Source organism: Hyperoodon ampullatus (assembly GCF_949752795.1).
Source record: "Hyperoodon ampullatus genome assembly, chromosome: 3".
NCBI classification, from domain to species: Eukaryota; Metazoa; Chordata; class Mammalia; order Artiodactyla; family Ziphiidae; genus Hyperoodon; species Hyperoodon ampullatus.
Genome location: NC_136916.1, coordinates 122,027,607 through 122,052,071, shown reverse-complemented (window position 1 = coordinate 122,052,071; position 24,465 = coordinate 122,027,607).

Sequence of the window (24,465 nt, the reverse complement as noted above, 5' to 3'; positions counted from 1 at the left end):
AAGGTAAAATTGACAAGGATTTGCATTTGATTGATAGTAGTTTTATAGGACAGACACAACTCAACAAAATGTAAGTGAAAGGACTTAAAGAAATTAAAAATAATCTAGTCCAATGAAAACATTTGAAGTGTTTCTAGATAACTAGGTCTCAAACCTGGCTGCACATAAGAATCACCAGGGGAGATTAAAAAAAGATGAAGCTTCATTCCTTCCCAAAACCAATTATATAAGAATCCCCAGTGATGGGATTCAGGCATCTGTATTTTTAAAGAGCTTCCCCAGTGATTCCAATGTGTATGCAGTATTGAGCACCACTGTTGTTTAAGTCATTTTCCAGATGTGCTTTTGACTTACAAAACAAAAAAGAAGTATATGGAAAATGAAAATAGCATTAAGAACCAACTTGTATCCTATAGTCATTATAGGAAGAATATGAAGCTCAATGCATATGTTATACCACACTAAACTTATAGGTAGACATTAGTGTCCAAGTGGATTTCTCAAGATCATCCAGGTGTTCGGCAGCACAGGCTCAGTTTGCACCAGAATTTATCTGACTCCACATTCCATATACTAAAATTGCCTCTCTATCTATAGCCAGATAGTAATTGCTTTACTCTACAATTTATTCTTATAATTATTTTTAAAAATTATAGATATTTGAAGTGTTATTCTTTTCCCCACATAAGATTTTGGAAATTCTATGAAAATATTTAATAACTTGTTCCAGCATATTTACAGTAAATAGAAAAGTGGTCTTGGGAGAAACAAAAGTTTGGGTGATAAGGAAGTTAGTAAAAGTGAATACTGGCTCATGGGTTTTTTTGTTCTTTCCAGAAACTAGGAATACTGAGAAGTTCAAAGAAGAACATAGAAAATACCTTGCTCAATTCATCTAGAATTGACTCTGTCACTGACTTGGCACATTCCGTGACGTATTTCCAAAAGAATGAAAGCTCTGTGAAATAAGGGATTTTTTTTTTTTCTGTTTTACTCACTGATTTCTTTATAGTCAAGGAACAATACCTTATGTACGACATATCGTGTACTGAACATTCTGTATCAAATGTCGCTGGAGCAGAGTGCTTCATATTATCAAAACTCCATTTTAAATACCCCCAATTTAATAGAAATTCCTTTGGAGTATATTGTTGAATAAATCTTTACCATCTGTTGACTTTTCTGCTTCAGAAATACATATTACATTTTATCTTGTTTTTCCTTTGCCTTCTGTATGTATTTCTTTATGTGTAGCTACTTAATCAAATTGTTTTTCATCAGTATTCACTTTGGTTTTTTAAAGCCCTTTTTACAACAATTCAGGTTTCTATACTATTGTATTAATACTTGCTATGTCTAATTAATATATTAAGTCTTTAGTGATGTTTCCTAGGTTTTCAATATGTTTTCTCAGGTTTGGAATTTCACTTATTTTTGTTGTTGTTTTGTCTTCTCATCTTTAAGATCTTTTGCTTTTATTTCATTGTTCTACAGCATTTTGGGGGGGTTCCTTAAAATTTCCTGTTATGGTGGTTTTCTTTGTATATCTTTTGTTTCTTCTTTTCTTTCACGCTGTAGTGTTTTAAATATTTTCTACTTTATATCTTTCTTGTGCTTGGGTGTTTCTGCCCATATATAATTTTTCAAAACCTTCAGATTCTTTTTCCATTATATTTCAGAGCAGTTTGATTTTTTCCCACAAATATATTGTGAGGGCTAGGAATTTTGCATTCTCTGACATTTCTGTAGGTAAAGAAAATGGTAAAGTTGGAGGGCTTTGTTTAGAGAGGTTGTATTCAGGCTTTGTTACAACACTTGAACTCTGCTCTCTGGTCTTACGGAGTTAATTTTTTTACACAATGGTGGATGGCACAAATTTACTTGTTATATACCATACTCTTATGGTATGGATTGTTTTGCCAAGGAGATTTCATTTCCTTCTTAGAGAATCAAACTCATTATTTGCTTTTCTTGACTTTGCTGTTTTCTCCCCAACAGCCAGTTTCAATAGTCCAAACATAAATAAACTTCCGTTTAATTGAAAATTTTGGCATTTTTCTGAAACTTCGCAGATTTGGTCATCTCAACAGTGTGGATTCTGGGGAGTCCATGCATGTAGAGGTGAAATCTTTCTCTGGTTCTTCTTGCCAATCCAAAATCCTTTCCTCACGTCTTTGACCTCCACTTTTTGAAGTTAAATAAATTATACTTTGTACATTTTTTCTTTTCTTTTTTTAAAATTTTGATTTGGTAGCTGTTGATATAGACATTTTCTATTTCTTTTTAGTCTTTTATTTAACTAACTTTGTTTCATTTGAGGGGAAGGAAATCTGAGAGATCCACTTTTTTAATCTACTTTTTCTTTAGAGACATGAACATATATTACTAATTTTAGAGAAAGAACTAACTGAAACTGAGAGGTTAAGCTGTTGAAGGCTACAGGAAGCTACAAAAACACTGTATGAGAAGGAGAATAAAATAATATATGTAGATGGGTGTGAATGTAAGTAAATTTGTGAGGGGGGTCGGAAATATGAGGAATTTCATGCTTAAACACTACACTTTTTAAAAACTAGAAGGAATTTGGTGAGAAGAAAACACAGGTTATAGTAGGTGGTAGAATGAATCGAAGAAAAAGGACCCTGAGAGAAGATAGTGCAAAGTACTCTTTACAGAAAATTATTTTCTTTTTTTTAACTTTTTAACTTTATATTGGGGTATAGTTGATTAACAATTACAGAAAATTCTTGACGTAGCTTTTATCTTTCCTTTCTACTCCTATCTATACAGGCTATGCAAACTTTTTTTCCCTTTTTGTTTGTTTGTTTGATTGATTGCCTTTCTTTCTTGCTTGCTCTCTTCACTATTAGCATGCTCCATGCTATCCGGGGATTCAGAGTTAACAGCCTCTCTGCAAGGTGAGGTAATCTTAAGTAACAGTGAGATATTGCACCATAAAGTTAATTTTTCAACTGAATGGAGGGGTAAGCATTAGTGCAGTTAAGAAAAAATCACTTGTTTGCTTTCGGCACATGTCTATGATGTTGCTCAATGAAACAGTTATTCTCCAAAGTATGATCTTCCTAGATTTATATAAAACTAATTCTTGTCACCTGGGCCTAGGTTCAATAATGGTAAGGGAAGAGTAAAAATAAATTTAATTGTGCTTAGAATTATTAGGAAAGTCAAGTATAAAATATTTCCCATAAAATATATATCCAGGAAATGCTGGAAACCAGGTAAATTTAGCTTTACATGTTATAAAAGATAGAACTCAAAACTTTAAAAAATGATTTCTTGATATAAGATATATAGCAAAAGGTGCTCTGACCTTGGTAAGTTTTAAGTATTTCTTGTATTTCTCATCATAGGTAAAACTAATGTAATCACTTGCTTTCAATGTTAATGTATGTGGAGAAGTAAGAATTGCTTTTATCTCAACTATATATGTCAGAAACCAGAAGACTGAAAAATGATCAAGTGCATTCATTTCCCTATACTATTGTCTAAATTCTGACTTTATCCTACTCTTACAATGATTGAAATTGTGATTAAGAAGAGTGAGGTATCCTTGCTTGGTCTAGTGGCCCTGCATTTTTTAAATAGCCTGCATTGTTCTTTGCACCTAGATTTGTTTTTTTTTTTTTTTTTCTATTTGCTTCCATTTATATAAAATACAAGAACAGGTGAGACTAGTTTCTGCCATGACAGGTCAGGAGGAGGCAGAGAGGGCTTCTGGAATCCTTGGTCATGTTCTGTTTCTCAATCTGAGGTTGGTTGCGTGGGTTCCTGACTGTGAAAAGTGCATCCAGCTGTACATTTGTGACACGTGCACTTTTCTGGAGGTATCGCATTTCAATAAAAAGTTTTTTGAAATTTGTAAAGGGCTGATTTCCACAAAGGTGCATTTGTTTTCTACATTTTTATTCTGGCATCTGGATAAACTTCAAGGCATTTAATGTGATCTCAAATCCATTCATCCATTGAACCCCCCTGTGTGAAATGCAGTGAGAAGAGGCAGGTGCTTCTTAAGCTTGAGGCACACATATAAATTACTTGCCCTAAATTTTTTATTTGAGCACAACTTGAATGATTCATTTAAAAATATTTTGTCAGTTTAAATTAGTTCCCTGAATCAAATATGAATGGAATCTGCCTTAAAAACACTATATTTCTCAAGCTGTATATACACACAGTGTGAAATAACAACAACTCATTTTTGTGGCTGTATGGACACTATGTGAAAATGTACTTCTGAAATCTGCTTAGATGTGCGATGAGAATTGACTGATTATTTGTGGTTGAGATGATTTTTCATGTTGTCAGGCACTATCAATACTTACATTCTTTGTCCAGATACCATGTACACCAATGGCATGAAAAAACAAAGAAATAATTGAAACAGCTTTGCTGAAGATTGGAGGTGAAAAGCTTTATCGGATAAATACAGAGCAAATGCCATTTTTAGTGTATTTATGTATTCTAGTATTTAGTATATTATGTATTCTTTTTCCATACCTACATGTGTGTTTTATGAAGGAATATTTTGCAAGTGAAAGAGGTTAATAAGCTTTGTGTGTCGGTTGTATGAAGGAAGTGGTAGAAAATTATTTCGGAGAAGAAACTAGAGAAGGTTATGAAGAGCCTGGACTTATGTGCTACAAAGTTTTATCATTTTTTTTAAGCAAGTGGAGATTCACTGAAGAGTTTAAAAATAGAAGGGGCACTTATATGGTCAAATTTACGTTTTTGTTAGCTCTTAAGATGGTAATGTTGAGGACTAATAGGCTTGTAGTGAGCCAGAAGGTAAAGAAACTATGACATGATTGTAACATTCCAGGTGAAATAATGAGGAGTATAGGCAAGAGGCGTTCTGAGAAAAGGATGGTTCAAGAAATAGAATCAAGTGAATCTGTTAATCATTATTTGAATGACAGACATGTCTAGAATAACTCCCAAGTTTTTAGTCTGTGTATTAAAGAAAGCTATTAACTGTTAACCCAGGTGAAAGATGGGAAGGTGCCTATAGACTATCATGTAGAGATATTTCCTGGTTGGTTATATGGGTCTGAAATGTAAGGGCAGATTTTAAGATAGAAACCAGCTTTGATAATCCTTCACGTATGGGTAGTAGCAGTTAAATATTGTACGTTGTTTAAAGGGCATACAGAGCAAGAAAAAATAAAACTAAATATAGACCCCATTGGTAAATCAATCACAAATTGGAACACACACTGGATTTATAAAAATCAGAGTTACTGCTCCCTCCCATTCCATATATCCTTTCCCATTTGTTGCCTGTCATATTGTGTGATTTCCTTCTTTGCCCTCCATTAAGGACCACATTGCTTGAGTTTCATTTACAAAGGTATTTGTTTCCTTTCATTCTGTAAATAGTGCTTCCTTGGGATCCTCTTTATAATTTTGATAAGAAAGGGTATTTGTCCCAATGCACTGATTAATATTTTCCCTGATGTGCTTCTCCTATTCATAAGGTGAGATATAGTGCTATATGGAGCCTTTTTCAGTACTGTTTATCAAAAAGTGATACACAATATCATGTAGGCTAAATTATGTTGCTGTAACAAATAACATCCAAATATCAGTGACTTAAAGAGAAAACGTTTATTTCTTGCTCATGCACTGTGCTGATGCCCTGCCCCACATCATCTTCACAGCAGCACCTTGTGATGGCTTTCACACATCATTTCTATTCATTTTTATTGTCCAAAGCAAGTCACATAGCTAAGCCTGATGTCAGTGGGCCAGAGAAAGGGGTAACAAATATTTTAAACAATACAATCTGCAGCTATGCTCTATGCTTATTTCTGTTATTACACTGTTAAAACATCTCAACCACCTTCCTCTCTTCTCAGGAACAGCAACATCCAATGAATTTTTTTGAGGGGAGATGCTATTTATAGATGCCTCTCTATCTATGACTCTATTAGTGGCTTTTTATACTGGTAATTTCTTCCTTTAACATAGTTGTAACTAAAGTTTAGAGACCCTGTCTCCTGATAGACATAGCAAACACAGAATCACATCATAAGTTAAGTCCCTGGTCTAGTTTCAGCAGTGATTCACTTTAGTTACATCTGCTTCCAATAAGGAGTACAATTTCTTTAAGCTAGGGTCTGCTTAACATTTTAAAAGATTATTGTCACAATGCTGGTTCAACTTTTTCACTATTTTGGTTTATTGTGAGATAGTTTTTTCTACATATATGGTGGCTAAAGTCCTCTGCCAGGTTTAGCATGGAAATAATGATTTATTATTACCCTTTGCGTACATATTTCTTTTTTTTAAACATCTTTATTGGAGTATAACTGCTTTACAGGGTGTGTTAGTTTCTGCTTTATAAAAAGTGAATCAGCTATACATATACATATATCCCCATATCTCTTCCTTCTTGTGTCTCTCTCCCTCCCACCCCTCTAGGTGGTCACAAAGCACAGAGCTGATCTCCCTGTGCTATGCGGCTGCTTCCATGTGAATGTCGATATACTTCCCACTTTACAGTCTCCTCTTAAATATTAAAGTAACATCAGTGTTCAGTTCATATCCTTTTATTAGATAACAGAGAATACCATTGATCAATCAATCCTATTCCATCATACTCGGAAAATTCTGCATTACATGTTTATGTTTATTTCTCAAGGTAGAAAACATTTAAGTTAATTGAAATATTTTAGAAGATATTATTGATCCTGTCTTTCACTAATTCAATAAAATATCCAATTAAGTAGGTATCTATCTATATGCTACCTCAAAAATGATATTGTTGCATCATTACTTTGAATCCAGTCACCTCTTTTTGGTCTAATTCGTACTTTGTCTACTGACAACGATATGGTCCTCACTCCCTTACAACTTAGTTAAAACAGCTTGCCTTCTGCCTTTATACTGTGGAATTCCCAACTGGTTTCCCTTTTTCTAAACTTGTCTCTATACAAAATTGTTCCCTACTTGACTAAAATGAAAGTTGTATTTACTATTACAGCACTAAAATAATTCTTTATTTGTGGATAACCCCATTCCCTTCAGCTTCATGAATCAAAGTATTCTTATTCCTTTTGAAAGCCTTTAATCTGTGCCATGGTATCAGCCCTTCTGACTCTTGACCTATTTAATCGTTTTTTGCCCCCAGATATATCTCTTATATTTCTCCTTCTATTACACTTATACTTTTGCAAACCCACTATTTCTGATGATCCATTATTTTATACTCATCTCCACTTTCTTAAATTCACCATCAGATCTCAGTGAATATGAGTCAAATAATCAAAATTGGAAGTTGACAATAAAATATATGTGCTAGAAAATTGCCAGTGTAGTCTTTCAATATAAAGAAGTCTTGATAATAGATACTGAAATGCAAGGATAATTAATTCAGATTTTTTGTATATTCTATATTTATATACTTCATAGAAACTACAGTCAACATGGTTTCTAAAAACACATGTATTACATTAAATAAACTTCTTTAAAAAATATTCGATTACACTTTGGCAATGATATATTACCAAAGCCATATGGATACAGCATTTTGGAAAGCAATTTGGATACAGCAATGCATCCATATATTCTCTAATAATTTAAGGAATTATGAGTATGGTAAAACTTAATAAATGTTCTTCCAAGTGAAGAACAAGTTATATTCTACCTTAAATAGGCAGGCTTTTTACATGATTTCCTATTTGAGTTAATTTTTAATAAATATTTATAACGGAGTATGATATTATTAACAAAATTTTTATTCCAATTATGTAAAATCTATTTTGTTACAAAAATTAAATCGCTGTACAGTTTAACTATATAAACTCTATTCCTTCTCCAGATTCAATGAAAATATTAAAGCGAAAATACTCGTGGGATTCTGAGTGGTATGGTAACTTGTTATTCATAAATTTCAGATTATTAGGAAAGAAGGGAAATGTTGGATGACTGAAAAGAGCTGTTTTTGTTCACAGGATTTATAAGTTATTACTTTGAACAAAGGAGAGTTAAAGACATGTTACTTGTTCATTCAGCAACTATTATTCAGATGTTATAAATGACAGGTGTTGAGGATACAAAAACAGCATCAAATTGTATAATGCTAGCTACTGTGAGGCAAACTACAAAATCCCAGTGGCTGATACAGTAAAAGTTTATTTTAACTTTTCCCTAGTGAGAAGTCCAAAACTATGTTTCTAATATACAGGCGGCACCTCTCTTACCGTGTTGATCCAGGAAACCCACCTTATTCCAGCATTGAAGTTACCATTGTCATGTGCGTCAAGCCAGGGGATAGGAAAATGGCACAGTGGACAAGCGGGAACTTTGTATGGATAAGGCTATAAAAGTATGTATAACACTTCTACCCACACCCAATTGGTTAGAACTTAGAGCTACACTCAATTACAAGAAAGGCTGAGAAATATTGTCTAACTGTGGGCCCAGGAAGTAGATAAAACAGGTTTTGTGAATGACCAGTCCATCTCTGCCACAAAGATGAAGAGTATATAGTATCTTAACTTTAAGAAACTCACAGTCTGTTTGGATAAGCTGGTAGATGAATATGGTACAGAATGAAAATAACTTAGAAAAATATATGTAGATGAAGATGTACAAGAGAGAACAGGTTCAGTTTGTTGCTGGGAAGTCCAGAAAGTTTGGCAGCGATGGACTGCATTATTCGAAAGAGGTTGTAGAGAAAGTGATTCTTGAACCGAATTTTAGTGAAAAATAAATGTTCACCAATCAAATGTTACCAGGGACAAGAGAATTTCAAATCAACGAAAAATTAAGAAAAAGCTTTTGGGAGCGTGTCATTGGACATCAGGATCAGTGGAATTGTTTGTATGTTTGGATTAATATACAACACAATTTTCTGCCTTGGTTTATTTTTTGTTTGCAAATAATATTGCTACTGTTGCTTAATTTTGGGGTAAATTCACTTGACATACTTTTGTCATCTTTCATTTTTATTCTATTTAAGTAAAACAGTGATAAACAACATATTGGAAATTATTGTTTCAATTTAATCTGAAGATTTTCTCTCATGCAATTGATCAATTACTATAACAAGTACTTGGAAATGTACTTTGTATATTATGCATTCTGATAATTTCCATTTTTATGTTTCATATGAACCAAGTTGAATTTTCTTTTATATTTGCTAGCGATTTAAACAGTGGTAGTTATCTGTAAGCAATCAAATTCATTTCATTTTATATGTATAACTTATCAAAGAACAAAACAAAATTATATCATTTGACTTTCCCTTATATGAGAAATATAATTCAGCCTCCCTTTTATTTTTTATAAACTACAGCTCAAGACTCATTAAATTAAAATAGGATTAATGATTAAACACTTAGTTTGGTTAGATATTAACTTTTACTATCAATATGATATTTTAAGGTATTCTCTTTGACTTTTTAACTTAATTTAAATTTATAATAATCTTTATACAATTTGTTATACCTGTTTCTATATATTAGTGTATTCCTTGCTCATTTTGCCCCATGTATACTTTATTTTCTCATCCTGTTGTTCCTAACTTTACTTTTCCATCTTTAATATTTTATTTTAGAGCAGCAGTAACATTTAAAATGTTGGTTTGAGTGTACAAATGTAAAAATTAAAGTTTAATATTCTGTCCTTATTCTGAAAACTTAATAGTTTTCTAGATGTTATCTATTTTCCTTCATCCCTTAGTTTTTTTTTCTTTCACTTTTAGACTGCTCATGTTCAGTGTCTTCTGCAAAATCTATATCATATTTATCAAATTAAATAACTTTCTTTATTTGAATCATTAATTTCTTTCTTTTTGGATAGCAGCCATGAATTTACAAACATGAAGCATAGAAAACAGAGGGCAGTGCCTGGGCTAGAGTAGAAAGAAACTCACTAACGGAGGTATGTTTTCTCTTAAAGGTAGTTGTACCAGTCGTTAGCCAAAGCTTTATTTATTTATTTTTCATCCTGCTGGGGCCTGAGCTTTTGTACATGAAATAAAATGGTGCTGTTGGACAACTTTCTTCTGCTATTACCATTTATCTTTTGAACTGAATTTTGTCTCTTTGAACATTCAGTCCAAATTTTCTTCTGGAGACTTTGGTCTGAATATCAATAAGCCTTGTGAGCTTTGTAAGCAAAACTGTAAGTAAAACTGATCTCTTCTTTGGTGAACTTCTGATGTGAAGGATTCAAAGATTTCCCCAGGATCAAACACCTCCCCCTCCCCCCCCTCCACCCCAGTAAACCTCCTCTTTGGAGATATCCTTCTGAATACAAAATGTCCTTAGCTCACTGGATTCAAGTACAAACAAATTTGAATCTTTTGAAGACCAAGATATTGTAGCAACATTCTCTGAATTAGGATCAAGTTCACAATTCTAACATTTAATTTTGCACTCTATTCCAATGCATAACTGGGCAGATTCCAATAGCAAAGAATATCATTTTCAGCAGCACCAAGAAGATATGTTCTCAGACACATTAATCTCAGACACATTAATCTTCCAAAGCGAAGTTTCCCTATTTTTGCAGCTTATTGACATCTGCCTCTCAATGTCATATTTCACTTTTTTCCTCAACTAACAAGTAATCATCTTCCAAGAAACAACAAAGAGTTTCTTGTTATTTGTGGTAACTGCCCGTAAAGTCACAGTTCCACCAACAGCGTTTTTCCATGTACCAGAATCATCTGTTAATATTCACATTTTGAAGTGATAATTTTACTAACTGGAGCAAAGATGTGGTTTTAATAATTTTTTTGTGTTACAGAGACAGAAAGATGCGTTTTAATCTTTATGTAGCAAATTAAGCTTTGTGTTAAGAAGGGACAGATCACTTGTGTCTTCTTATTATGTGTCCCTGTTTTCATATGCAATTCAAGCTGAATTTCCATTTCTTGCTGTTGTTCCATTATTGCAAGGAAGTTACATTGATATCCAAATAAAGCCTTTGTTAGCTCGGTTTGGATCAGTCTAGAAAAGAAAGACTGCAGGCTGTAGGTGTTTTGTTTACTGCCAAGGATTTAATTATTGGATAAATTGTAAAACTATCAAAGATATCCCTGTCTTCCACTATCAGAGTAAGGTATAGAACCAATACCCTGCAGTTAAGACTAAGAGATGGTCAGTAGTATCCCCTATGTGGGAGATAAACTCTCTCTTCTCTGTGGTATCTTGGCACTCTGTTGCATACAAATTTAAAACGGCCACTCATCAGACTGGTGATTGGTGCGGAAAAAGCCAGATCCATGATCCTATCGTGGCATGTAAGCAATGTAAACATATGTATGTGTGCTTCCTATCAGCATCAAAATTCCTCTAATTATGATATTGGCCATATATATCACTCAAATAGTCTCTCATAAGCAAGAACAAAAAAGGCATGAAATTCATGTCCAATATGAAAGTGTTTATCAGAATGTTATCTATATAGTCCCACAGTTTAATTTTGAAATCAAAGGAGCAAGTGTACAGTTGTAGGTGGTTGTTGAGTTGAGCTGGAATCCAGTTGTGTCTGTGCAATATGTGTACACATTCTTCATAGATATGGCTTTGTTAAAAGGACCCAAGAGACATACCTGAATATTAGCCTTAAGTGACAGAATATTGGCAACCCATGGAAGCCTAAGTTTTTTCCTCTGATTCACTTGATAACATCAACAAAGACCCTTTTAGCTATAATCTGCACAGCACCTTACCCCAGCGTTCTGCTTGCTGCCAACCACAAAGAACCACACAAAGGCTCTCATCTGCCACTGTATTTGCTCAGACACATGCATTTCCAATCTTAATTTTGATTTGGTTAATTCATGTGTTCAATAGAGAACACTATTAAATATTTACTCTTTTATTTTGGGAGAAATGGTAGTATAATATTCTAAAATCTTGTATGTTATTATTTTTCCTTTGCTCACAGACACAACAACTTATTTAGGTATAGACTCCTTGGAACCCTTTCTACTCTAAACAAGGTAGATACTGATGATACTGCTTGAATATCTTCTGGAATTTGATGGTGTAGATAAAAATTCTGAAGCTATGATGATTCTACATTTGCATTGTGCATATACTTTTTGAGGTTAGATATAAGATTTTGTTGTTTAGCCCTGAAATCATAATTGTCCAGTGCAGAAAGATTTTCTTCTATTTTTGCTTTGATCATCAAATTTGTTTAAATTATTCTGGCTTTTTCTTTGGGAAAACTATTCAACTTGAATATTTTTTTCTAAACTAATCTGTCTTTTATCCCTCATTATAATTTTAGCACTCTTTGGTTTTTCCTCATATTCTGAGAAATATTCTCAATTTTATAATAGAAAAAATTTTCAATTATTCAGTTTTCATTTGCCAACATTTTCTCAAATCAGATTTTAAATTTGCTGTTATTATTTTTGTTTTCTGGATTTCCTATTTCAGTCAAATTCTACATTGCATCCTTCCTCTTACCATAGTCCTATCATATAGAGACCATTACTGTTTTAATTATACTGGGAATACAGGAAAATGAAACAAAAAATTTCTTTCAATCTCTATTAACTTAGAGTCATGATTTTCCTTAAAAATTTAGAAAAAAAAAGTTTTCATTTTGCTCCCCTTTTTCTCATCAATGGGGAATAATCCTTTTAGAGTCTTCTTCCAACAGACAGAATCATTGACCCTCTTAGTGTTTACCTACATATATGTGGATTTTATATCCTATAAAGGTTATAAAGCTGAAGGGCAAATTAATGGTCATACACACTAGCTTTTTATCCAGAGACCAGCATCACAGTTATCTTGTGTGACACTATTAACTAAAGTAGAATCTTCAGTTAGAGCTGCCCAGTTCTTTGTGTTTACTGGAAAGAATAGTGCTGTCTACACTTATTCTATGTCCAGAAACAATATACAAAAGGCAGTGCTCTCACACAAGGCATACCCAACATGAATTTTTCTTTGTACTCTTCTTCTGTTTTGTCCCAGTATATGCAATTTTATATCTTAGCTTGTGATGTTTTTCCAACCGTCTCTTCTTTATCCTGTCTATGTTGTATGCTGAGAGTTTCAGTCTCTGAATACACATTAAATTAGAAGGTCCACTTGACAACAGGAAGGAAAAAATGACTTTGGACACCTCAGAACAGAATCTGTAGAAACAAAAAAAGGCTACTTAATTATCAATTATTGGAATATCTACATACCCTATCTAGAGATAGATGGTGAAGCAAAATCTAAATCTAAATATGTTTTTCCTACATCTTCTTGGTTGGCAGACTTATACTAAATTCAGAGGCCTTTAATGTGTTCCTCATTGAGCTCTCTAAGGCCTACAAGTTAGTGGACATTGTGCCTGGAGTCTCTGGACTTTGATCTTCTATAATCTTTAAATCAAGCTTTATATATTTCTAAAAATTTTGTAAGTTTTTAAAAGAAAAATTGGACAATGATGACAAGTTAATCAATAGCAACTAGCTAACATGACATTATGATTATGCTTTATATGGAAGCATTTGATCCATTTAGCCTATGTTCTTTTGGGAAACATCCATGGAACTTTAAAAATAAGTTTTGTGCAAGTTATCTTAACCTCATTATTTACATGTAGTTGATAAATACATGACTGTATTAATTGAATTTTTCCTCAGTGATTACTTTTCAATGTAAATGTAATAATCATGAATTACAGAAAATGTAAACTTTATTTTATCTAGTATATCTTTTAATAATTTATCCCAACATGTTATTATCTGTTCTTTTTAATAAAGAAAATATTATTTTGTATTTTACTGAGAAGACAATTTTTTCATGTATGTGTAGTTCATTTATTTTAGAACCATGCTTTTCCTCATAATATTCAGGCCATTTTTCATTTTTTCTAATGCTTTGAATGATATTTTTAAGCCATTCTAATTGTCTTGTTAAAAACTCATATTTTAATGAAGAATATTTACAAGCTTAACTTGGACGTGTCTGTATTTTCTTTCTATCCTTTCTATTACATACAAATACTTGCAGATTCCCTTAGAACCTCTGATAAGATTGATGGATGATATATCCAGCTAAGTTTCTGGTATTTAGCAGTATTGCTAAAAAATCAATAACTCTTTGTACAGGTGAAGATCTATCTAAATCTCCCAAACAAATAAAAGAGTACATTAAGGTTGGGTTTTAAGAAAAGACCCTGAGATTTAATTTCTGCTACAAAGATCAAGTTAAACTAAATGTTTTTGCCACTTTAAGGCAAACTTGAAGTACCTCTCGCCCTCTGCTGAGCATTTACCTCCCTGTTTAGGTCAGTGTTTGCTCTAAGGAACCTGGTCTTATATCCTGACAAACCTAGAAATTGGCCTGCTGTGGGCACTTGGCAATCAATGATAGTAGCTGGAAGGAGACTGATTCCTCAGAATTCATCTCCTAAAAGTCAATTTCCTGAACGGCTGCTTCATCTTTTGATAAAATCGATTTGCTAAATTTAACTATAGATTCACCAATATTATACCATTAAATATTAATAGGGCAATTTGGATATATGACAACAGCTTCTCTGTCTACCCTTTGATCTTCAGTCTTTTGGAATCAATACCTATATATTTAAAGAGAAAAAACGTAAAGTCAACTAAAACTTCACAAAAGCCTCCAGTATCCCACTGAATTATTATGTTAATTAATGTGAATTATGGTACACTTTATACTTAATATGAGTTACAGAACACCTTATAAATAATTAAAAGTAACAAGTAAGTTAATTGAATTGGCTATTTGGCAGTTGGTTTTCTATGAATTGGCTTTGAATAATTGGGTTTTGCTAAGTTAACTAGGTCTAAGAGTGGCTCAGCTCACCAATCCTGAACTCTTCATCATATTGGCAAATATTTTATACCAAAATATTAATTGACTAACATATTCTCAAACTGGTGATTGCCATTAGGCTGGTCAAAAACATTTTGGCATTTTGAAAGGCTGCCTTATATCTGGTACTGTTACCAGGACAACCTCTCACTATTTATGGTCCCTGGAGTTGACAAGTTAATTAACGAAGGAAAAGATCAGAATGGCTTGTTGTAACTTAGGAGATTTCATTATTTCCATAGGTAATGAGCTTCATAGAAAGCAAGTTTCCTGATTTCTTATGCTCATCCCAAAGAAGTACATTTGTTTTTTAAATCCAGAATCAGTAAAATCATACAAACAAATACATACACATGCATACATACACACACATGCAATTCCTTCCATATTTGCTATCTTTTATGCTGTTTTAGAAATAGTCTTTGGAAATCCTCTGTCTTCTAACATGAGAAGTTTCTTTACTGTCTGGTATATGTGCTGTTCAGTACTATATTAGTCGTTATGGCAGCCAGAGCTAAAACAAAATATCATAGACTGGGAGACTGAAACAACAAACTTTTATTTTCTCACAGTTTTGGAGCCTGAAAATCCAAGATCAGAGTGTCAGCAGGGTCAGATTATGGTGAGGGCTCTCTTCCTGGCTCACAGATGGCCACTTTTTCATAGTATACTCACATGGTTGAGAAAGAGAGCAAGTTCTCTGGTATCGCTTTTTATAAGAACAGTAATCCCATTATGAAGGCCCTATTCTCATAAACTCATCTAACCCTGATTACCTCCCAAAGGCCCCATCTCCAAATATCGAGGAATAGGGCTTTGACGTGAATTTTGGGGATACATACAGTACCATAACAAATACCTCCTTTAAGTAATACACTATCTAAACTAGACCTGAATAGATATTCTAGCACTAAATCCTTGTCCATATCATCACTGACCAATTGAACTTATGTGATGATGGAAATGTTCTATATCTGCACTGTCCAAGGGGATAAACACTAGCCACATATAACTACTGAACACTTGGAATGGGGTTACAAAATGGATTTTAATTTTGTGTAATTTAAATCTAAATTTAAATAGTTTTGTGTGGCTACCCTATTGGATAGTACACTGAATTCATTCTCTGACCAACATCAATATGCCAGATATATATAAATATAGGAATACAGGTTAAATATGAAATTTAATGTATAAAAAGAGAAAAATTTTAACATTACTTAATGAATTAAAGCAGCACCTAATGTGAATAAAAAGAGTATCATAGTAATAGCAGGATAAATTAATATAAATATTAATTTTGAAAATACAATTTTAAGTGTTTATGAGATATCAAAAAATGCTACTAGATACCCTAAAATATATTTTAAAAGCATAAGAAAAATAACCTGCAATAACAAGTATTTTGACTAATTGTTTTTTCACATATATATATTCATAAGTGTGTGCAAATATTCATTTGTAATTAAATGTAAAGCATAGTTAAAATATCAACTCATTAAAACAAGCATGATGATATTTCTACATTTTGGAGGGCTACTCTTTGATTAACTTTGATTCATCCTTTAGTTGAATGATGATCACAACTCTGAAAGATAAAAAAACCAAGAAGTTTATAATAATCATAAAATTTGTACATATGCATGCATTTTATGCCAATTAAATTATTTTGAAAATATGGAGCAATTTATAAATGTCAGGCATGGCATTATCTCCTGAGAATATAACAATAAATATGAATTAGTTCTTGGATTAAAAAAAATCATAATTTAGCTGAAATATACATGTAAGAAAGAATTTACAAATATAGAATTGAAATCATAAGGCTACATGCAGGGGGCGGTGATGGTACAAATGAAGGGGGATTACTATATTCTATGCCTGAGGTATGAGGATGGTTTCCAGAGAAAGAGTTGTATACTTGCTTATACTTGCTTTACCAGTCACTGATCAAGGATTCCTCTTGGCATTCCTCGGCAAAATTAATTACCCCTATTTTTGTACCCCTGTATTTTAATCATACACCTTGTAGAATAGTTTTCATTTTAGTTTTATTCTGTGCTATGTATTATTGATTATCTGTTTTCTTGTTTGAATAATAAATTCCTTGAGGTAGTATAGGATATCCTTTTTCATTTGTGTACATCCAACACCTAGGATTGTTGAAAAGTTGTCAATGTTTGATATATATATATATATATATATATATATATATATATACTCACACATATATATTCAATATTTAAGTAAATAATATATGTGAACATATTCAACATGTATACTTAGCAAAATATGTATATGTATTTTAGTTTCACAAATATCACTAATTTAGAATAAAGAGAAGACAAAGTATTAATATATGTTTCAAAAATAGTTAAATATATTTAAATTGTACTTTTTAGATTATTATTGTTACTTAAAATTTTGAAGCTTTTTTTATTATTTATGAGATTTACTATAGTACAAATTAATGAGATTTTACTAGACTATATTCTGAGGGAAATATTTTTATTCTATTCTCCCCATCAAACAAATGGCTTTTATCTTCATAAAATTAATACGTAGGTAGTCATTTCTTATCTCATGACAGACTTTAAAATTATGTGAAATAAGGAAGAATATTCTTCATTAAACATTATGAACATGACTAACTTTTACAAATGAGAACATACTTATTAAAAGCTTTACATATATGGATGGATCTACAGAAAAAATAAAGCAATCATCCCATTAAAAAAATCTTTTTAGGAAATGCATGGAATAACATAGCACCACATATAAAAATAAAACCAATAAGTGTCATGTGTAGTAAAGTTGTACTCAATGAAAGCATTATTATCTTCTCAAAATAGGCATATTAATATTAGCATAAAGTATATGTTTAAGCCTAGTACTATGAATTTTTAAAATAATTCTAATATGGACTTGTTTATTCTTCTGTTCTTAATTCAATATTCAAATGTAACAAGAGAAGTTGGAGGCCTTATTAATGAGGCGGAAAAGTTGCAACAATGATCCTTGAAATTACCTTTGAATTAAGAACTATCTGTAATCAAGAGCAAGAGTAAAAATATGCAAACTGGTTTTATTCAGTCACTGAATATAAGGAATTGACCATTTAAGATTTCAATATCTCAGCATTTTAATTTTTATCTTTTTATAGACCTATGTAAAGCACATTCTCCTGTCATTAGCTAATAGCCTGAGCAAATTTTCAATTGTTCATTCTGAATTATAGGCACATAAAATACACATCAGATAACACAGTGCAGATGCTCAATATGTAAATACGGAAGGTCCCTTAAATATAAAATTAACACAGCAAACTATAAAACCTTTTTTATACAACCTTTATTCAAGGTAATCAGTTCTTTTTATGCCATATGCTATGGCAATAAAAAACTTAACTGGTATCCCTTTACTAGAATCCTAAGAAAAAGGCAGCTGTTCATCAAGAGCATTTTAGTTTTTACCAGAGACTCACTCCACACAGAATTCATGTGGTACATTGGAGCTATCCATCTGCTGACTGCTGTATTCACAGTTGACTAATCATCTGTAATAGAATTCCTGTCTAGTTGTTTGTGCATAATACCATATTCTAATGACTCCAGATCATTTATCCTGTATGGATTTAGAACAAAACATCATGTTATTTCCTCTGGAGAAATGCCCTGAAAACAATGTTAAAAAGGAATTTCATTAGAAGCAGAAACAAAACCCTACACATTGAAAAGCATTTCTTTTAGTATTGATCAATTATCAAACTACTGACATGGACTTATACAACTTTAGATCTATATGAAGTCATAGTATTCCAGAGGTCTTTCCAGTGCAACTTAATATGGTTGATAATAGATAATGGTAACCCCTAACATTTATTGAGGGCTCAGTATGGGTCAAGGACATTCTAAGAACATATAGGTATCAACTTATGTAAGATTTATAACACTTTGTTATTTCAGTAGTATTATTGTACTGTTTATAAATAATTATACTTATTTAGAACATTAGTACAATTAACCTAATTAGTATAGTACTACTATTAAATTTTAAGAGGAAATAGCAATTGGAAAAGAGGTACAGTTACTTAACCTAACTAATTATTCACTTATTCAGCAAGCATTTAATTTTAATTCACAGATTGTATACACTAGCCACTTTGATATATGCTTAGATATAAATAATAAGCATGTTTAACTTGGGTTCTTTTGCCTTTATGTAGTAAAACATATATAATGTGCTAGCAGGAGTAGAAGATATTGTCTATGCACCCAACTGTACTGTACATTTGTTTGTTTTGCTGACTCAGTGTGTCTATTTCTGTTCTTTTGGTAACAACGTCTTACTTTGCTTAGGGGAACAACCCTTTTCCTACTTTCAGCCCACATGATTTGAAACACACCTATCCTCCAGCATCACGGATAAACAAGTAAAGTATGTCTGGCCGATTCGAACAGTCCATCCTTCTGGTCGCAGTAATTAGTTCAGAGGTATAAACCAAGTCAAGCCAAGAAGGCACTCTTTGGATAGTGTGAAAATCAGGAGGAAAGGAAAGTTCATTTTTTCTTTGGATCAGAGAATGAGAAGATAAACCAAGCTGAAACTGCTGGAGCCTTTAATACCAAGAGAGCTACAGAGGAGAACAGCCAACACAGAAGAAAGATATGAGCATAACAGGAACAGAGAGACTAGGTCCTGGTAACACTATTGAAGGACTAGATTCAGCTGTGCTTTAAGCCATCTCTGGACCTGAGTGTTTAGTTGTATTACTAGAAAAAAACCTTTATTTTACCTGAACCAGTTTAATCTGGTTCTCTGTTTCTTGCAACCAAAAGTCTTGTAATTACACACACACATAGCCAAGGCCTAGAGAATCAGAAAAGACATTAAACCTTATATATGAAAACACATGTAATTAAGCAGATGAAAAAGGCAGGGGGAGGAGTTCAGAGGAAAGGAAGAGGGTGCAAAAAAGAATCACATTTTTGAAACCTCAGATATGAGAAAGAGAATAAACTATAAATACTTATCAAACTTTTATAACTGTACAATGCTATTTATGTGCCGAGTTTGCTAGGTGCTGGCTAAAGAATGCTAATCAGGATAAAGAAAGTCCTTATTCTTACAAAGCTCAACTTTTATCAGGTGAGCCTGAAATCATGCAATATATTATGAAGATCAAACAATCTAAATTTCATTATTACTCTAGCTTAGAATTTGAGAGAATGAAGGAAAGAAATTAAGCCAGACACAAATTTCAAATCCTGCAGTGAATGGGTGACTCAGCCAGACAGAAAATAAGCCTTCTGACTGCCAGGTTTTTTTTTTCTTCACAACATTCATGAGCATATCAGAATTAATAAACATTATTTACTCTTACAATCTCCAGAAAATGACAGCAATAGTTTAGAACCTTAGATATTTCATTTTCCTATTGATAATCACCCCCGGATCTCTTTGTACTAAATGAACAAAAATGTGGATCCACCTTTTTAATGCTTGTGCTCTCTCTCCCTCTCTCATTTCTATCTCTATTTTTCTTTGTCTCTCTCACCTCAAATACATATATTTCTCCTCTGCATGTTTCTCCTTTTCCTAATATTTATTCAACTAGCCTAACTTCTTATTTTAAGGTAAAATTTAAAGTATACATTTAAGCCACCCACGGAATTGTGGAACTAGTCATAAAAATATAAAATTGAATATCCTCTTCAGTTGATCTTGATTTTCTGATTATAATAGAGATTAGTATTAATTGATGACACAATGACTTACAGTCAGATGAAAGTCTAAAATAAACTTTAGGAAACTGAGCAAACCTATACTACTAATAATATCTTATTAAGTTATTAAACAAGAGCAGAATTTGTCCCAAATGACAAGAAATCACTGTGACTTTCAGAAAAAAATTAATCTAGTTAAATTTGTGACAAACCAGCCCAGAAACATAGTTTATAATACTTTAAAATTTTTCTTCATCTTATTCCTCAAAATGTTGATTTCTGAGAAAAAAATGATTAAAATTTGAACATATTTGCTTTACCAGTAGTTTTCTAGAAATATCCAATAGCGCAAATTGAACCAACCTCTCCTTTATATCTCTACATGTTTTTATACTTACAATACAGAGGACAGCTTAGGTTTGCCAAGATATTATTTAGCTTTTGTTTAAAGGATGCTTCAGGATTTTAAAATTTGAGGGAAGATCTAGCTTCATTTTCCCACAACACTTTAGAGGTCCTAGTTTGCTCAACACTGACATTTATTTTTTAAATTTTCCAAAAGTAGTATCCATGAGTACATGTTCACCTATTTCAGTATTTTAGATTACAGATAAAATTTCCTACATGGCATTAATTCACTTCAGTAACTACATTATAGCTATTACATTATTATTATTCTTGCAGGTTTATTTTAATCTACCAGATAAATTATAGTGAAATACCAAAGTTCTGCTCTGGAAGATCTTCTCTTCTCATTCTACAATCTCTCCCTAAGTGATATAATCTCACCAGAGTTTCAAACACCTCCAACTGCCCAACATACTTAAATCTCCAATGTTAACCTCTCTCCTAAGATAGAGTTGACTATCCAGTCCCCTGTTGGAGTGGCCCTGATTGCAGATGCCATCCTGGACTTGATATTGTTGCTAGAGCAGATTAATAAGGACTTAAGTACATAATGTGCCATTAATTTTGTAAATTTATTATTTCCCATTTGCATTAGAAAAAGTGACCAGAACAGCTTGAACTTATATTAGAACATTAAAGTATTCATTTACATGTTTTTCACAGAGATAAGTTATATCTGCTGCTCTATCAGAAGTGGATCATCTGAGCATCCCACAGAAAATCACCTTGATGATATCAAGCTGATTGGACAGGACCAACAGGAGGTGGTACGTACATTGGAGGCCCTGATAAGACATATGCTCCCCTGAGATGAGAAAATCTATGAGGATTCAGGGACGTGGCATTTCTGTGAAGTGCCATAGAGATCCATTTGTCAGGAGCCTAAGGGAATATGTCCTTCAAATCAGAAGACAAATGCATGCATCTTGCAAAGTACCATAAAGAAGGCTACTTTGACCAATTTACTTAAAAATCTGGGTCCATATTAAATTTCTGGCTCTCCAGATTAGTCTCTTGCGACCCAGATTTTACTTTTGTACATGGCACTTCCTACTTTTCTAGCATGCTAAAGAATTTACTTATTTTACTGTCTATTAAATATCGCCAGTTTTCTTCTGCTAGTATGTAAGGTCCACAAGGACAGGGGTCTTCAAAATGTATCCCGTATACCTATATCAGTTATTGGAATATAATAAGTGATTAATCAATAATTTTTGAATGAATTAGTTAATGATTTTCATATTTTAATAATTATTATTGTTTGTCTAGGTAAGTAGATTAAAATAACCTAGTCTGCCATTGCCAAATTGGAAGTATTTAATTTTATTTTATCTGTACTAATAAGAATTAGAGAGCTGCATATTTCTTTATAATCAAATTTTAATTTATTATAGTAGAAAAAAGTGGGTCAATTAAATGTTATTTTTGACTGGCTAATTATATTCTGATATCAGAAATGTTGATATTATGTTGCTTTTTGACAAAGGTGACAAGTAATATTTCATTAATATTTAAAATTATATTTTCTAACTTTGAACCAAGATGCTCAGATATTAGCATAAGTATTTCACCAGTGAAATTTTCCAAATCATCCATTAAACATATACTACATTTCCTCTTCCTGGCTACCCTGTGACTTGTCTTTGTTTAGCATTATATACCTCCAAACATCATACCCTTAATCACCAACACCTGGTACTCTACCAATCTCCTTCTTAGCCACCACTTTTCTTCCTTTCTAAAGTCCCTTATCTTCTATAGACAAATATATTTTCTGGTGAGTACTGGTCATTGTAAAGTCTTTAAGAAAATGAAAATGTTAGTGATCTTTTTTGCATTATGGGCAGGCTGAAATTAGAAATGAATGAGGTATTCCACACTGGAAAATCCCAAAGTATAACCAAATGGAATCTGTTTTTCTTAAAGATTTTGTCACTTCTCCCAGTCCCAGAAAGGACTTTGCTGCCTCTTATAGTTTTCTTAGGTTAGTCTCAGGCTGAAGAGAAGTCTCCAGCTAAGAACCCATAGCAACACACTCACTTGCCTTTTTCATGATGTGTTTTTTGGGAGGGAAAGTAGTGGTAACGTTGTCTTTCACCTGATTCTTAATTTTTCTCTCTGCCACCCTGTTTCTGCTTCTACTTCTCTCTCTCCCACATCTTCCTCCCCCTTTCTCCTCATCTTTTTCTTCATCTAGTCTGCTCCTTAATCTGTAATATTTTTGGCTTAATAACAAAATCTCACTATTGCTTTGCAAAAAAATGTTTCATCGTTGAAAATCATTTGGGAAAGTTAATTTTATGACATCCCCGAAAAAATTTTTAATTCATTAAAATTGTAAAGCCTTTGAGTTGTGTATTTTTTTTTTTAGTAACTCACTGTTTGAAAATACTTGTACTGGTTCCCCATTTTTCACATAATGTATCCTGCATATGTTCATGCATGCAAAACAATACACATCTGTGCCTATTAAAATGCACAGTAGAAATCAGAACATTCCATGCATACTTTTTATTAAGTGCTTTTTGCTCAACATTATTATTTTTCCATGCTAATACATATAATGTAATCATGATTTTAATTGATCTTCATTATTCACTTAATACTTCAGAATGATTTAGTTAAGTTAGTTTTAAGTTACCTATATATTTACCTATGAAAGGGTGATACCATATACAAATATTATTATTCATACATTTTTATACATTATTCAAATTATTCCCTAAGGATATATTTATAGTAAATGAATTGATATACATTGTCAGCTACAGCATGACTAAGGAAATAAGTAATGAGGATATAATCCTGAAAATAATTTTCTTTGACAAAGTGCAACATTCTAACTTAATTTTTTATTATATAAAATGAAAGTTATGAAAAGTAGTTTTATATTTGCTGTAAAGTAAGAGTTGTTGTTAAGGCACCCATGAATTGCCATAATATAATACAGTACAGTTAATAACACATGAACAGGCATCAACCTAGAGTTGATGATATTTAACGTAACCTATGAAAACAGAGGAGTTATAGTGTAACATGTAGAGGTATGGGATAGAGCAGTTGACAATGTCATTCACATAAAGATAAAATATGTAACTGATACAATACAATATGTATGGCTATAATGTTATTGTATTAGAGTTAAAATTATTTTAGCAGTTCTTGCACTATCTCAGAAGTGCACTATTCTGAAGAAAGGTATTCTAGACAAAATATAAACTAATAAGTGAAAATTTGGCCATAATGTATGAAAAATGAATCCAGTCCTTGTAGTGATCTTTCAAAAGTTAGAGACCTTGCACAATAAATGACCACAAATGTTTTTCTGTACTTGCAAGGCATCTACCAAGTTGATTCAAAGATTTTATATGAAAAAAGTGAGAGTCAGATATCATCTACTTTTTATCTTGCACCCTGTCATGTCTTAACTTCTGTTTCATTTCACTCTGAAATACATCACCAGAAATAATTCATTCTAGCAGCAACTCATTCCATAA